This window comes from Heloderma suspectum, chromosome W (genome assembly GCF_057233095.1).
Source record: "Heloderma suspectum isolate Gila_16-S chromosome W, 16-S_ref, whole genome shotgun sequence".
In the NCBI taxonomy this organism is placed as follows: domain Eukaryota; kingdom Metazoa; phylum Chordata; class Lepidosauria; order Squamata; family Helodermatidae; genus Heloderma; species Heloderma suspectum.
Window position 1 is genome coordinate 34,289,871 of NC_139475.1, and position 13,202 is coordinate 34,303,072.

A 13,202-nucleotide genomic window follows, 5' to 3' on the forward strand; every position below is an offset into this window, starting at 1 on the left:
GACCGAGAGAGAGAGAGACCGAGAGAGAGACCGAGAGAGAGAGACCGAGAGAGAGAGAGACCGAGACCGAGACCGAGAGAACAAGAGAGAGAGAGCGGGATCGAGAGAGGGACCGAGAGAGAGAGAGGGACCGAGAGAGAGAGGGACCGAGAGAGAGAGCGGGACCGAGATCGAGAGAGAGACCGAGAGAGAGACCGAGAGAGAGACCGAGACGGAGAGAGAGACCGAGACGGAGAGGGACCGAAAGAGAGAGACCGAGACAGAGGGAGCGAGAGAGAGGGAGCGAGAGAGAGGGAGCGAGAGAGAGAGAGAGGGACCGAGAGAGAGGGAGACCAAGAGACCGAGAGAGAGAGAGACCGAGAGAGAGAGAGACAGAGAGACAGAGAGAGAGAGACCGAGACAGAGAGAGAGAGAGAGACCAAGAGAGAGAGAGAGAGAGAGAGAGAGAGAGAGGGACCGAGACCAAGAGAGAGACCGAGAGAGGGACCGAGAGAGGGACCGAGAGAGAGAGAGGGACCGAGAGAGGGACCGAAAGAGAGAGAGGGACCGAGAGACAGACCGAGACCGAGAGAGAGACCGAGAGAGAGAGAGAGACTGAGAGAGAGAGAGACTGAGAGAGAGAGAGACCGAGAGAGAGACCGAGACCGAGAGAGAGACCGAGAGAGAGAGCAGGACCGAGAGACGGACCGAGAGAGAGACCGAGACGGAGAGACCGAGACGGAGAGGGACCGAAAGAGAGAGACTGAGAGAGAGGGAGCGAGAGAGAGGGAGCGAGAGAGAGAGAGAGGGACCAAGAGAGAGGGACCGAGGGACTGAGAGAGCAAGAGAGAGAGAGACCGAGAGAGAGAGAGACCAAGAGACCGAGAGAGAGAGAGACCGAGAGAGAGATAGAGACCGAGAGAGAGAGAGACAGAGAGAGAGAGAGAGAGAGAGAGACCGAGAGAGAGAGAGAGAGAGAGAGACCGAGAGAGAGAGAGTGACCGAGGGACTGAGAGAGAGAGAGAGAGAGAACGAGGGACCGAGAGAGAGAGAGAGTCCGAGAGACCAAGAGAGAGACCGAGACCGTGAGAGAGAGACCGAGGGACCGAGAGAGAGAGAGAGACCGAGGGACCGAGAGAAAGAGAGAGAGACTGAGGGACCGAGAGAGAGAGAGAGAGACCGAGGGACCGAGAGACAGAGAGATCGGGAGAGAGAGAGACCGAGAGAGAGAGAGAGTGAGAGGTACCTAGAGGGAGGGACTGAGAGAGAGGGACCAAGAGAGACTGAGACTGAGAGACAGACCGAGAGACCGAGACCGAGAGAGAGACACCGAGACGGAGAGAGAGACCGAGAGGGACCGAGAGAGAGGGACCGAGAGAGGGAGAGACCGAGATGAGAGAGACCGAGAGAGAGAGAGAGACCGAGGGACTGAGAGAGAGAGAGAGACCGAGGGACCGAGAGAGAGAGAGAACGAGGGACCGAGAGAGAGAGAGAGTCCGAGGGACCGAGAGAGAGAGAGAGAGAGACCGAGAGACCAAGAGAGAGACCGAGACCGTGAGAGAGAGACCGAGGGACCGAGAGAGAGAGAGAAAGAGAGACCGAGACCGTGAGAGAGAGACCGAGGGACCGAGAGAGAGAGAGAAAGAGAGACCGAGACCGAGAGAGAGAGACCGAGACTGAGAGAGAGAGAGAGACCGAGACCGAGAGAGAGAGACCAAGAGAGAGAGAGAAGAACCGAGGGACTGAGAGGGACCGAGAGAGAGAGACTGAGAGAGACCGAGAGAGACCGAGAGACCGAGGGAGAGATACCGAGAGAGACTGAGAGAGAGAGACCGAGAGAGAGAGAGAGAGAGAGGGACCGAGAGAGAGAGAGACCAAGAGAGAGACCGAGACCGAGAGAGAGAGACCGAGAGAACAAGAGAGAGAGCGGGATAGAGAGAGGGACCAAGAGAGAGAGAGGGACCGAGAGAGAGAGAGGGACCGAGAGAGAGACCGAGAGACCGAGACCGAGAGAGAGACCGAGACCGAGAGAGAGACCGAGAGAGAGACCGAGAGAGAGACCGAGAGCGAGACCGAGACGGAGAGGGACCGAAAGAGAGAGACTGAGAGAGAGGGAGCGAGAGAGAGGGAGCGAGAGAGAGGGAGCGAGAGAGAGAGAGAGGGACCAAGAGAGAGGGACCGAGGGACTGAGAGAGACCGAGAGAGAGAGAGACCGAGAGAGATTCCGAGAGAGAGACCAAGAGAGACCTAGACAGAGAGACCGAGACCAAGAGAGAGAGACCGAGAGAGAGAGAGAGACCGAGACCGAGAGAGAGACCGAGACCGAGAGAGAGAGAGAGAGAGACCGAGAGAGAGAGAGAGAGAGAGAGACACCGAGACCGAGAGAAAGGGACCAAGAGAGAGAGAGAAGAACCGAGGGACCGAGAGGGACCGAGAGAGAGAGACTGAGAGAGACCGAGAGACAGAGGGAGAGATACCGAGAGAGACTGAGAGAGAGAGACCGAGAGAGACCTAGACAGAGAGAGAGACCGAGACCGAGAGAGAGAGACCGAGAGAGAGAGAGAGACCGAGAGAGAGAGAGAGACCGAGACCAAGAGAGAGACCGAGACTGAGAGAGACCGAGACCGAGAGAGAGAGAGAGACACCGAGACCGAGAGAGAGGGACCAAGAGAGAGACCGAGACCGAGAGAGAGAGACCGAGAGAACAAGAGAGAGAGCGGGATCGAGAGAGGGACCGAGAGAGAGAGAGGGACCGAGAGAGAGAGAGGGACCGAGAGAGGGACCGAGACACCGAGACCGAGAGAGAGACCGAGACCGAGAGAGAGACCGTGAGAGAGACCGAGAGAGAGACCGAGAGCGAGACCGAGACGGAGAGGGACCGAAAGAGAGAGACTGAGAGAGAGGGAGCGAGAGAGAGGGAGCGAGAGAGAGGGAGCGAGAGAGAGAGAGAGGGACCAAGAGAGAGGGACCGAGGGACTGAGAGAGACCGAGAGAGAGAGAGACCGAGAGAGATTCCGAGAGAGAGACCAAGAGAGACCTAGACAGAGAGACCGAGACCAAGAGAGAGAGACCGAGAGAGAGAGAGAGACCGAGACCGAGAGAGAGACCGAGACCGAGAGAGAGAGAGAGAGAGAGACCGAGAGAGAGAGAGAGACACCGAGACCGAGAGAGAGACCGAGACCGAGAGAGAGACCGAGACCGAGAGACCGAGAGAGAGACCGAGAGCGAGACCGAGACGGAGAGGGACCGAAAGAGAGAGACTGAGAGAGAGGGAGCGAGAGAGAGGGAGCGAGAGAGAGGGAGCGAGAGAGAGAGAGAGGGACCAAGAGAGAGGGACCGAGGGACTGAGAGAGACCGAGAGAGAGAGAGACCGAGAGAGATTCCGAGAGAGACCAAGAGAGACCTAGACAGAGAGACCGAGACCAAGAGAGAGAGACCGAGAGAGAGAGAGAGACCGAGACCGAGAGAGAGACCGAGACCGAGAGAGAGAGAGAGAGAGAGACCGAGAGAGAGAGAGACCAAAAGAGAGAGAGACCGAGACCGAGAATGAGACCGAGAGTGAGACCGAGAGAAAGGGAGCGAGAGAGGGGGAGCGAGAGAGAGGGAGCAAGAGAGAGGGAGAGGGACCAAGAGAGAGGGACCGAGGGACTGAGAGAGACCGAGAGAGAGAGAGAGACCGAGAGAGAGAGAGAGACCGAGAGAGAGAGAGAGAACGAGAGAGGCCGAGACAGAGAGAGAGACTGAGAGAGAGAGAGAGAGAGGGACCGAGAGAGAGAGGGACCAAGAGAGGGACCGAGAGAGAGAGAGGGACCGAGAGAGGGACCGAGAGAGAGAGACAGAGAGAGAGAGAGAGACCGAGAGGGACCGAGAGAGAGAGACCAAGACCGAGAGAGAGACCGAGAGAGAGACCGAGAGAGAGACCGAGAGAGAGACCGAGACGGAGAGGGACCGAAAGAGAGAGACTGAGAGAGAGGGAGCGAGAGAGAGGGAGCGAGAGAGAGGGAGCGAGAGAGAGAGAGAGGGACCAAGAGAGAGGGACCGAGGGACTGAGAGAGACCGAGAGAGAGAGAGACCGAGAGAGATTCCGAGAGAGAGACCAAGAGAGACCTAGACAGAGAGAGAGACCGAGACCAAGAGAGAGAGACCGAGAGAGAGAGAGAGAGACCGAGACCGAGAGAGAGAGACCGAGAGAGAGAGAGAGACCGAGAGAGAGACCGAGACCGAGAGAGAGAGAGAGAGACCGAGACCGAGAGAGAGAGAGACCGAGACCGAGACCGAGACCGAGAGAGAGGGACCAAGAGAGAGAGAGAAGAACCGAGGGACCGAGAGGGACCGAGAGAGAGAGACTGAGAGAGACCGAAAGACTGAGGGAGAGATACCGAGAGAGACTGAGAGAGAGAGACCGAGAGAGAGAGAGAGAGACAGAGAGAGAGAGAGGGACCGAGACCGAGAGAGATACCGAGACCGAGAGAGAGAGAGAGACTGAGACCGAGAGAGAGACCGAGACCCAGAGAGAGAGAGAGACCGAGACGGACCGAGAGAGAGGGACCAAGAGAGAGATAGAAGAACCGAGGGACCAAGAAAGACCGAGAGAGAGAGACTGAGGGAGACCGAGAGACCGAGAGAGAGAGAGACCGAGAGAGAGAGAGACCGAGACCGAGAGAGAGACCGAGAGAGAGAGAGACCGAGAGAGAGACCGAGAGAGAGAGACCGAGAGAGAGAGAGACCGAGACCGAGAGAACGAGAGAGAGAGCGGGATCGAGAGAGGGACCGAGAGAGAGAGAGGGACCGAGAGAGAGAGGGACCGAGAGAGAGAGAGGGACCGAGAGAGAGAGGGACCGAGAGAGAGAGAGGGACCGAGAGAGGGACCGAGAGACCGAGAGAGAGACCGAGATCGAGAGAGAGACCGAGAGAGAGACCGAGAAAGAGACCGAGAGAGAGACCGAGACGGAGAGAGAGACCGAGACGGAGAGGGACAGAAAGAGAGAGACCGAGAGAGAGGGAGCGAGAGAGAGGGAGCGAGAGAGAGGGAGCGAGAGAGAGAGAGAGGGACCGAGAGAGAGGGACCGAGGGACTGAGAGAGACCAAGAGAGAGAGAGACCGAGAGAGAGAGAGACCAAGAGACCGAGAGAGAGAGAGACCGAGAGAGAGAGAGAGACCGAGAGAGAGAGAGACAGAGAGAGAGAGAGAGAGAGACCGAGACAGAGAGAGAGAGAGAGACTGAGAGAGAGAGAGGGACCGAGACCGAGAGAGAGACCGATAGAGGGACCGAGAGAGGGACCGAGAGAGAGAGAGGGACCGAGAGAGGGACCGAAAGAGAGAGAGGGACCGAGAGACAGACCGAGACCGAGAGAGAGACCGAGAGAGAGAGAGAGACTGAGCGAGAGAGAGACTGAGAGAGAGAGAGACCGAGAGAGAGACCGAGACCGAGAGAGAGACCGAGAGAGAGAGCAGGACCGAGAGACGGACCGAGAGAGAGACCGAGACGGAGAGACCGAGACGGAGAGGGACCGAAAGAGAGAGACTGAGAGAGAGGGAGCAAGAGAGAGGGAGCGAGAGAGAGACTGAGAGAGAGAGAGACCGAGAGAGAGACCGAGACCGAGAGAGAGACCGAGAGAGAGAGCAGGACCGAGAGACGGACCGAGAGAGAGACCGAGACGGAGAGACCGAGACGGAGAGGGACCGAAAGAGAGAGACTGAGAGAGAGGGAGCAAGAGAGAGGGAGCGAGAGAGAGAGAGAGGGACCAAGAGAGAGGGACCGAGGGACTGAGAGAGACCAAGAGAGAGAGAGACCGAGAGAGAGAGAGACCAAGAGACCGAGAGAGAGAGAGACCGAGAGAGAGATAGAGACCGAGAGAGAGAGAGACAGAGAGAGAGAGAGAGAGAGACCGAGATAGAGAGAGAGAGAGAGAGACCGAGAGAGAGAGAGTGACTGAGGGACTGAGAGAGAGAGAGAGAACGAGGGACCGAGAGAGAGAGAGAGTCCGAGAGACCAAGAGAGAGACCGAGACCGTGAGAGAGAGACCGAGGGACCGAGAGAGAGAGAGAGAGAGAGAGAGACCGAGGGACCGAGAGAAAGAGAGAGAGACTGAGGGACCGAGAGAGAGAGAGAGAGACCGAGGGACCGAGAGACAGAGAGATCGGGAGAGAGAGAGACCGAGAGAGAGAGAGAGTGAGAGAGAGACCGAGACCGAGAGAGAGACCGAGAGAGAGAGCAGGACCGAGAGACGGACCGAGAGAGAGACCGAGACGGAGAGACCGAGACGGAGAGGGACCGAAAGAGAGAGACTGAGAGAGAGGGAGCGAGAGAGAGGGAGCGAGAGAGAGAGAGAGGGACCAAGAGAGAGGGACCGAGGGACTGAGAGAGACCAAGAGAGAGAGAGACCGAGAGAGAGAGAGACCAAGAGACCGAGAGAGAGAGAGACCGAGAGAGAGATAGAGACCGAGAGAGAGAGAGACAGAGAGAGAGAGAGAGAGACCGAGAGAGAGAGAGAGACACCGAGACCGAGAGAGAGACCGAGACCGAGAGAGAGACCGAGACCGAGAGACCGAGAGAGAGACCGAGAGCGAGACCGAGACGGAGAGGGACCGAAAGAGAGAGACTGAGAGAGAGGGAGCGAGAGAGAGGGAGCGAGAGAGAGGGAGCGAGAGAGAGAGAGAGGGACCAAGAGAGAGGGACCGAGGGACTGAGAGAGACCGAGAGAGAGAGAGACCGAGAGAGATTCCGAGAGAGACCAAGAGAGACCTAGACAGAGAGACCGAGACCAAGAGAGAGAGACCGAGAGAGAGAGAGACCGAGACCGAGAGAGAGACCGAGACCGAGAGAGAGAGAGAGACCGAGAGAGAGAGAGACCAAAAGAGAGAGAGACCGAGACCGAGAATGAGACCGAGAGTGAGACCGAGAGAAAGGGAGCGAGAGAGAGGGAGCGAGAGAGAGGGAGCGAGAGAGAGGGAGAGGGACCAAGAGAGAGGGACCGAGGGACTGAGAGAGACCGAGAGAGAGAGAGAGACCGAGAGAGAGAGAGAGACCGAGAGAGAGAGAGAGAACGAGAGAGGCCGAGACAGAGAGAGAGACTGAGAGAGAGAGAGAGAGAGGGACCGAGAGAGAGAGGGACCAAGAGAGGGACCGAGAGAGAGAGAGGGACCGAGAGAGGGACCGAGAGAGAGAGACAGAGAGAGAGAGAGAGACCGAGAGGGACCGAGAGAGAGAGACCGAGACCGAGAGAGAGACCGAGAGAGAGACCGAGAGAGAGACCGAGAGAGAGACCGAGACGGAGAGGGACCGAAAGAGAGAGACTGAGAGAGAGGGAGCGAGAGAGAGGGAGCGAGAGAGAGGGAGCGAGAGAGAGAGAGAGGGACCAAGAGAGAGGGACCGAGGGACTGAGAGAGACCGAGAGAGAGAGAGACCGAGAGAGATTCCGAGAGAGAGACCAAGAGAGACCTAGACAGAGAGAGAGACCGAGACCAAGAGAGAGAGACCGAGAGAGAGAGAGAGAGACCGAGACCGAGAGAGAGAGACCGAGAGAGAGAGAGAGACCGAGAGAGAGACCGAGACCGAGAGAGAGAGAGAGAGACCGAGACCGAGAGAGAGAGAGACCGAGACCGAGACCGAGACCGAGAGAGAGGGACCAAGAGAGAGAGAGAAGAACCGAGGGACCGAGAGGGACCGAGAGAGAGAGACTGAGAGAGACCGAAAGACTGAGGGAGAGATACCGAGAGAGACTGAGAGAGAGAGACCGAGAGAGAGAGAGAGAGACAGAGAGAGAGAGAGGGACCGAGACCGAGAGAGATACCGAGACCGAGAGAGAGAGAGAGACTGAGACCGAGAGAGAGACCGAGACCCAGAGAGAGAGAGAGACCGAGACGGACCGAGAGAGAGGGACCAAGAGAGAGATAGAAGAACCGAGGGACCAAGAGGGACCGAGAGAGAGAGACTGAGGGAGACCGAGAGACCGAGAGAGAGAGAGACCGAGAGAGAGAGAGACCGAGACCGAGAGAGAGACCGAGAGAGAGAGAGACCGAGAGAGAGACCGAGAGAGAGAGACCGAGAGAGAGAGAGACCGAGACCGAGAGAACGAGAGAGAGAGCGGGATCGAGAGAGGGACCGAGAGAGAGAGAGGGACCGAGAGAGAGAGGGACCGAGAGAGAGAGAGGGACCGAGAGAGGGACCGAGAGACCGAGAGAGAGACCGAGATCGAGAGAGAGACCGAGAGAGAGACCGAGAGAGAGACCGAGAGAGAGACCGAGACGGAGAGAGAGACCGAGACGGAGAGGGACAGAAAGAGAGAGACCGAGAGAGAGGGAGCGAGAGAGAGGGAGCGAGAGAGAGGGAGCGAGAGAGAGAGAGAGGGACCGAGAGAGAGGGACCGAGGGACTGAGAGAGACCAAGAGAGAGAGAGACCGAGAGAGAGAGAGACCAAGAGACCGAGAGAGAGAGAGACCGAGAGAGAGAGAGAGACCGAGAGAGAGAGAGACAGAGAGAGAGAGAGACCAAGAGACCGAGAGAGAGAGAGACCGAGAGAGAGAGAGAGACCGAGAGAGAGAGAGACAGAGAGACAGAGAGAGAGAGAGAGAGAGACCGAGACAGAGAGAGAGAGAGAGACTGAGAGAGAGAGAGAGAGAGAGAGAGGGACCGAGACCGAGAGAGAGACCGATAGAGGGACCGAGAGAGGGACCGAGAGAGAGAGAGGGACCGAGAGAGGGACCGAAAGAGAGAGAGGGACCGAGAGACAGACCGAGACCGAGAGAGAGACCGAGAGAGAGAGAGAGACTGAGCGAGAGAGAGACTGAGAGAGAGAGAGACCGAGAGAGAGACCGAGACCGAGAGAGAGACCGAGAGAGAGAGCAGGACCGAGAGACGGACCGAGAGAGAGACCGAGACGGAGAGACCGAGACGGAGAGGGACCGAAAGAGAGAGACAGAGAGAGGGAGCGAGAGAGAGGGAGCGAGAGAGAGAGAGAGGGACCAAGAGAGAGGGACCGAGGGACTGAGAGAGACCAAGAGAGAGAGAGACCGAGAGAGAGAGAGACCAAGAGACCGAGAGAGAGAGAGACCGAGAGAGAGATAGAGACCGAGAGAGAGAGAGACAGAGAGAGAGAGAGAGAGAGAGAGAGACCGAGATAGAGAGAGAGAGACCGAGAGAGAGAGAGTGACCGAGGGACTGAGAGAGAGAGAGAGAACGAGGGACCGAGAGAGAGAGAGAGTCCGAGAGACCAAGAGAGAGACCGAGACCGTGAGAGAGAGACCGAGGGACCGAGAGAGAGAGAGAGAGAGAGAGAGACCGAGGGACCGAGAGAAAGAGAGAGAGACTGAGGGACCGAGAGAGAGAGAGAGAGACCGAGGGACCGAGAGACAGAGAGATCGGGAGAGAGAGAGACCGAGAGAGAGAGAGAGTGAGAGGTACCTAGAGGGAGGGACTGAGAGAGAGGGACCAAGAGAGACTGAGACTGAGAGATAGACCGAGAGACTGAGACCGAGAGAGAGACACCGAGACGGAGAGAGAGACCGAGAGGGACCGAGAGAGAGGGACCGAGAGAGAGAGAGACCGAGATGAGAGAGACCGAGAGAGAGAGAGAGACCGAGGGACTGAGAGAGAGAGAGAGACCGAGGGACCGAGAGAGAGACCGAGAGAGAGAGCAGGACCGAGAGACGGACCGAGAGAGAGACCGAGACGGAGAGACCGAGACGGAGAGGGACAGAAAGAGAGAGACCGAGAGAGAGGGAGCGAGAGAGAGGGAGCGAGAGAGAGGGAGCGAGAGAGAGAGAGAGGGACCGAGAGAGAGGGACCGAGGGACTGAGAGAGACCAAGAGACCGAGAGAGAGAGAGACCGAGAGAGAGAGAGAGACCGAGAGAGAGAGAGACCAAGAGACCGAGAGAGAGAGAGACCGAGAGAGAGAGAGAGACCGAGAGAGAGAGAGACAGAGAGACAGAGAGAGAGAGAGAGAGAGAGACCGAGACAGAGAGAGAGAGAGAGACTGAGAGAGAGAGAGAGAGAGAGAGAGGGACCGAGACCGAGAGAGAGACCGATAGAGGGACCGAGAGAGGGACCGAGAGAGAGAGAGGGACCGAGAGAGGGACCGAAAGAGAGAGAGGGACCGAGAGACAGACCGAGACCGAGAGAGAGACCGAGAGAGAGAGAGAGACTGAGAGAGAGAGAGACTGAGAGAGAGAGAGACCGAGAGAGAGACCGAGACCGAGAGAGAGACCGAGAGAGAGAGCAGGACCGAGAGACGGACCGAGAGAGAGACCGAGACGGAGAGACCGAGACGGAGAGGGACCGAAAGAGAGAGACTGAGAGAGAGGGAGCGAGAGAGAGGGAGCGAGAGAGAGAGAGAGGGACCAAGAGAGAGGGACCGAGGGACTGAGAGAGACCAAGAGAGAGAGAGACCGAGAGAGAGAGAGACCAAGAGACCGAGAGAGAGAGAGACCGAGAGAGAGATAGAGACCGAGAGAGAGAGAGACAGAGAGAGAGAGAGAGAGAGAGACCGAGAGAGAGAGAGAGAGAGAGAGACCGAGAGAGAGAGAGTGACCGAGGGACTGAGAGAGAGAGAGAGAGAGAGAGAGAACGAGGGACCGAGAGAGAGAGAGAGTCCGAGAGACCAAGAGAGAGACCGAGACCGTGAGAGAGAGACCGAGGGACCGAGAGAGAGAGAGAGAGAGAGAGAGACCGAGGGACCGAGAGAAAGAGAGAGAGACTGAGGGACCGAGAGAGAGAGAGAGAGACCGAGGGACCGAGAGACAGAGAGATCGGGAGAGAGAGAGACCGAGAGAGAGAGAGAGTGAGAGGTACCTAGAGGGAGGGACTGAGAGAGAGGGACCAAGAGAGACTGAGACTGAGAGACAGACCGAGAGACCGAGACCGAGAGAGAGACACCGAGACGGAGAGAGAGACCGAGAGGGACCGAGAGAGAGGGACCGAGAGAGGGAGAGACCGAGATGAGAGAGACCGAGAGAGAGAGAGAGACCGAGGGACTGAGAGAGAGAGAGAGACCGAGGGACCGAGAGAGAGAGAGAACGAGGGACCGAGAGAGAGAGAGAGTCCGAGGGACCGAGAGAGAGAGAGAGAGAGACCGAGAGACCAAGAGAGAGACCGAGACCGTGAGAGAGAGACCGAGGGACCGAGAGAGAGAGAGAAAGAGAGACCGAGACCGTGAGAGAGAGACCGAGGGACCGAGAGAGAGAGAGAAAGAGAGACCGAGACCGAGAGAGAGAGACCGAGACTGAGAGAGAGAGAGAGACCGAGAACGAGAGAGAGAGACCAAGAGAGAGAGAGAAGAACCGAGGGACCGAGAGGGACCGAGAGAGAGAGACTGAGAGAGACCGAGAGAGACCGAGAGACCGAGGGAGAGATACCGAGAGAGACTGAGAGAGAGAGACCGAGAGAGAGAGAGAGAGAGAGGGACCGAGAGAGAGAGAGACCAAGAGAGAGACCGAGACAGAGAGAGAGAGACCGAGAGAACAAGAGAGAGAGCGGGATAGAGAGAGGGACCAAGAGAGAGAGAGGGACCGAGAGAGAGAGAGGGACCGAGAGAGAGACCGAGAGACCGAGACCGAGAGAGAGACCGAGACCGAGAGAGAGACCGAGAGAGAGACCGAGAGAGAGACCGAGAGCGAGACCGAGACGGAGAGGGACCGAAAGAGAGAGACTGAGAGAGAGGGAGCGAGAGAGAGGGAGCGAGAGAGAGGGAGCGAGAGAGAGAGAGAGGGACCAAGAGAGAGGGACCGAGGGACTGAGAGAGACCGAGAGAGAGAGAGACCGAGAGAGATTCCGAGAGAGAGACCAAGAGAGACCTAGACAGAGAGACCGAGACCAAGAGAGAGAGACCGAGAGAGAGAGAGAGACCGAGACCGAGAGAGAGACCGAGACCGAGAGAGAGAGAGAGAGAGAGAGCAGGACCGAGAGACGGACCGAGAGAGAGACCGAGACGGAGAGACCGAGACGGAGAGGGACCGAAAGAGAGAGACTGAGAGAGAGGGAGCGAGAGAGAGGGAGCGAGAGAGAGAGAGAGGGACCAAGAGAGAGGGACCGAGGGACTGAGAGAGACCAAGAGAGAGAGAGACCGAGAGAGAGAGAGACCAAGAGACCGAGAGAGAGAGAGACCGAGAGAGAGATAGAGACCGAGAGAGAGAGAGACAGAGAGAGAGAGAGAGAGAGAGAGAGAGACCGAGATAGAGAGAGAGAGACCGAGAGAGAGAGAGTGACCGAGGGACTGAGAGAGAGAGAGAGAACGAGGGACCGAGAGAGAGAGAGAGTCCGAGAGACCAAGAGAGAGACCGAGACCGTGAGAGAGAGACCGAGGGACCGAGAGAGAGAGAGAGAGAGAGAGAGACCGAGGGACCGAGAGAAAGAGAGAGAGACTGAGGGACCGAGAGAGAGAGAGAGAGACCGAGGGACCGAGAGACAGAGAGATCGGGAGAGAGAGAGACCGAGAGAGAGAGAGAGTGAGAGGTACCTAGAGGGAGGGACTGAGAGAGAGGGACCAAGAGAGACTGAGACTGAGAGATAGACCGAGAGACTGAGACCGAGAGAGAGACACCGAGACGGAGAGAGAGACCGAGAGGGACCGAGAGAGAGAGAGACCGAGATGAGAGAGACCGAGAGAGAGAGAGAGACCGAGGGACTGAGAGAGAGAGAGAGACCGAGGGACCGAGAGAGAGACCGAGAGAGAGAGCAGGACCGAGAGACGGACCGAGAGAGAGACCGAGACGGAGAGACCGAGACGGAGAGGGACAGAAAGAGAGAGACCGAGAGAGAGGGAGCGAGAGAGAGGGAGCGAGAGAGAGGGAGCGAGAGAGAGAGAGAGGGACCGAGAGAGAGGGACCGAGGGACTGAGAGAGACCAAGAGACCGAGAGAGAGAGAGACCGAGAGAGAGAGAGAGACCGAGAGAGAGAGAGACCAAGAGACCGAGAGAGAGAGAGACAGAGAGACAGAGAGAGAGAGAGAGAGACCGAGACAGAGAGAGAGAGAGAGACTGAGAGAGAGAGAGAGAGAGAGAGAGGGACCGAGACCGAGAGAGAGACCGATAGAGGGACCGAGAGAGGGACCGAGAGAGAGAGAGGGACCGAGAGAGGGACCGAAAGAGAGAGAGGGACCGAGAGACAGACCGAGACCGAGAGAGAGACCGAGAGAGAGAGAGAGACTGAGAGAGAGAGAGACTGAGAGAGAGAGAGACCGAGAGAGAGACCGAGACCGAGAGAGAGACCGAGAGAGAGAGCAGGACC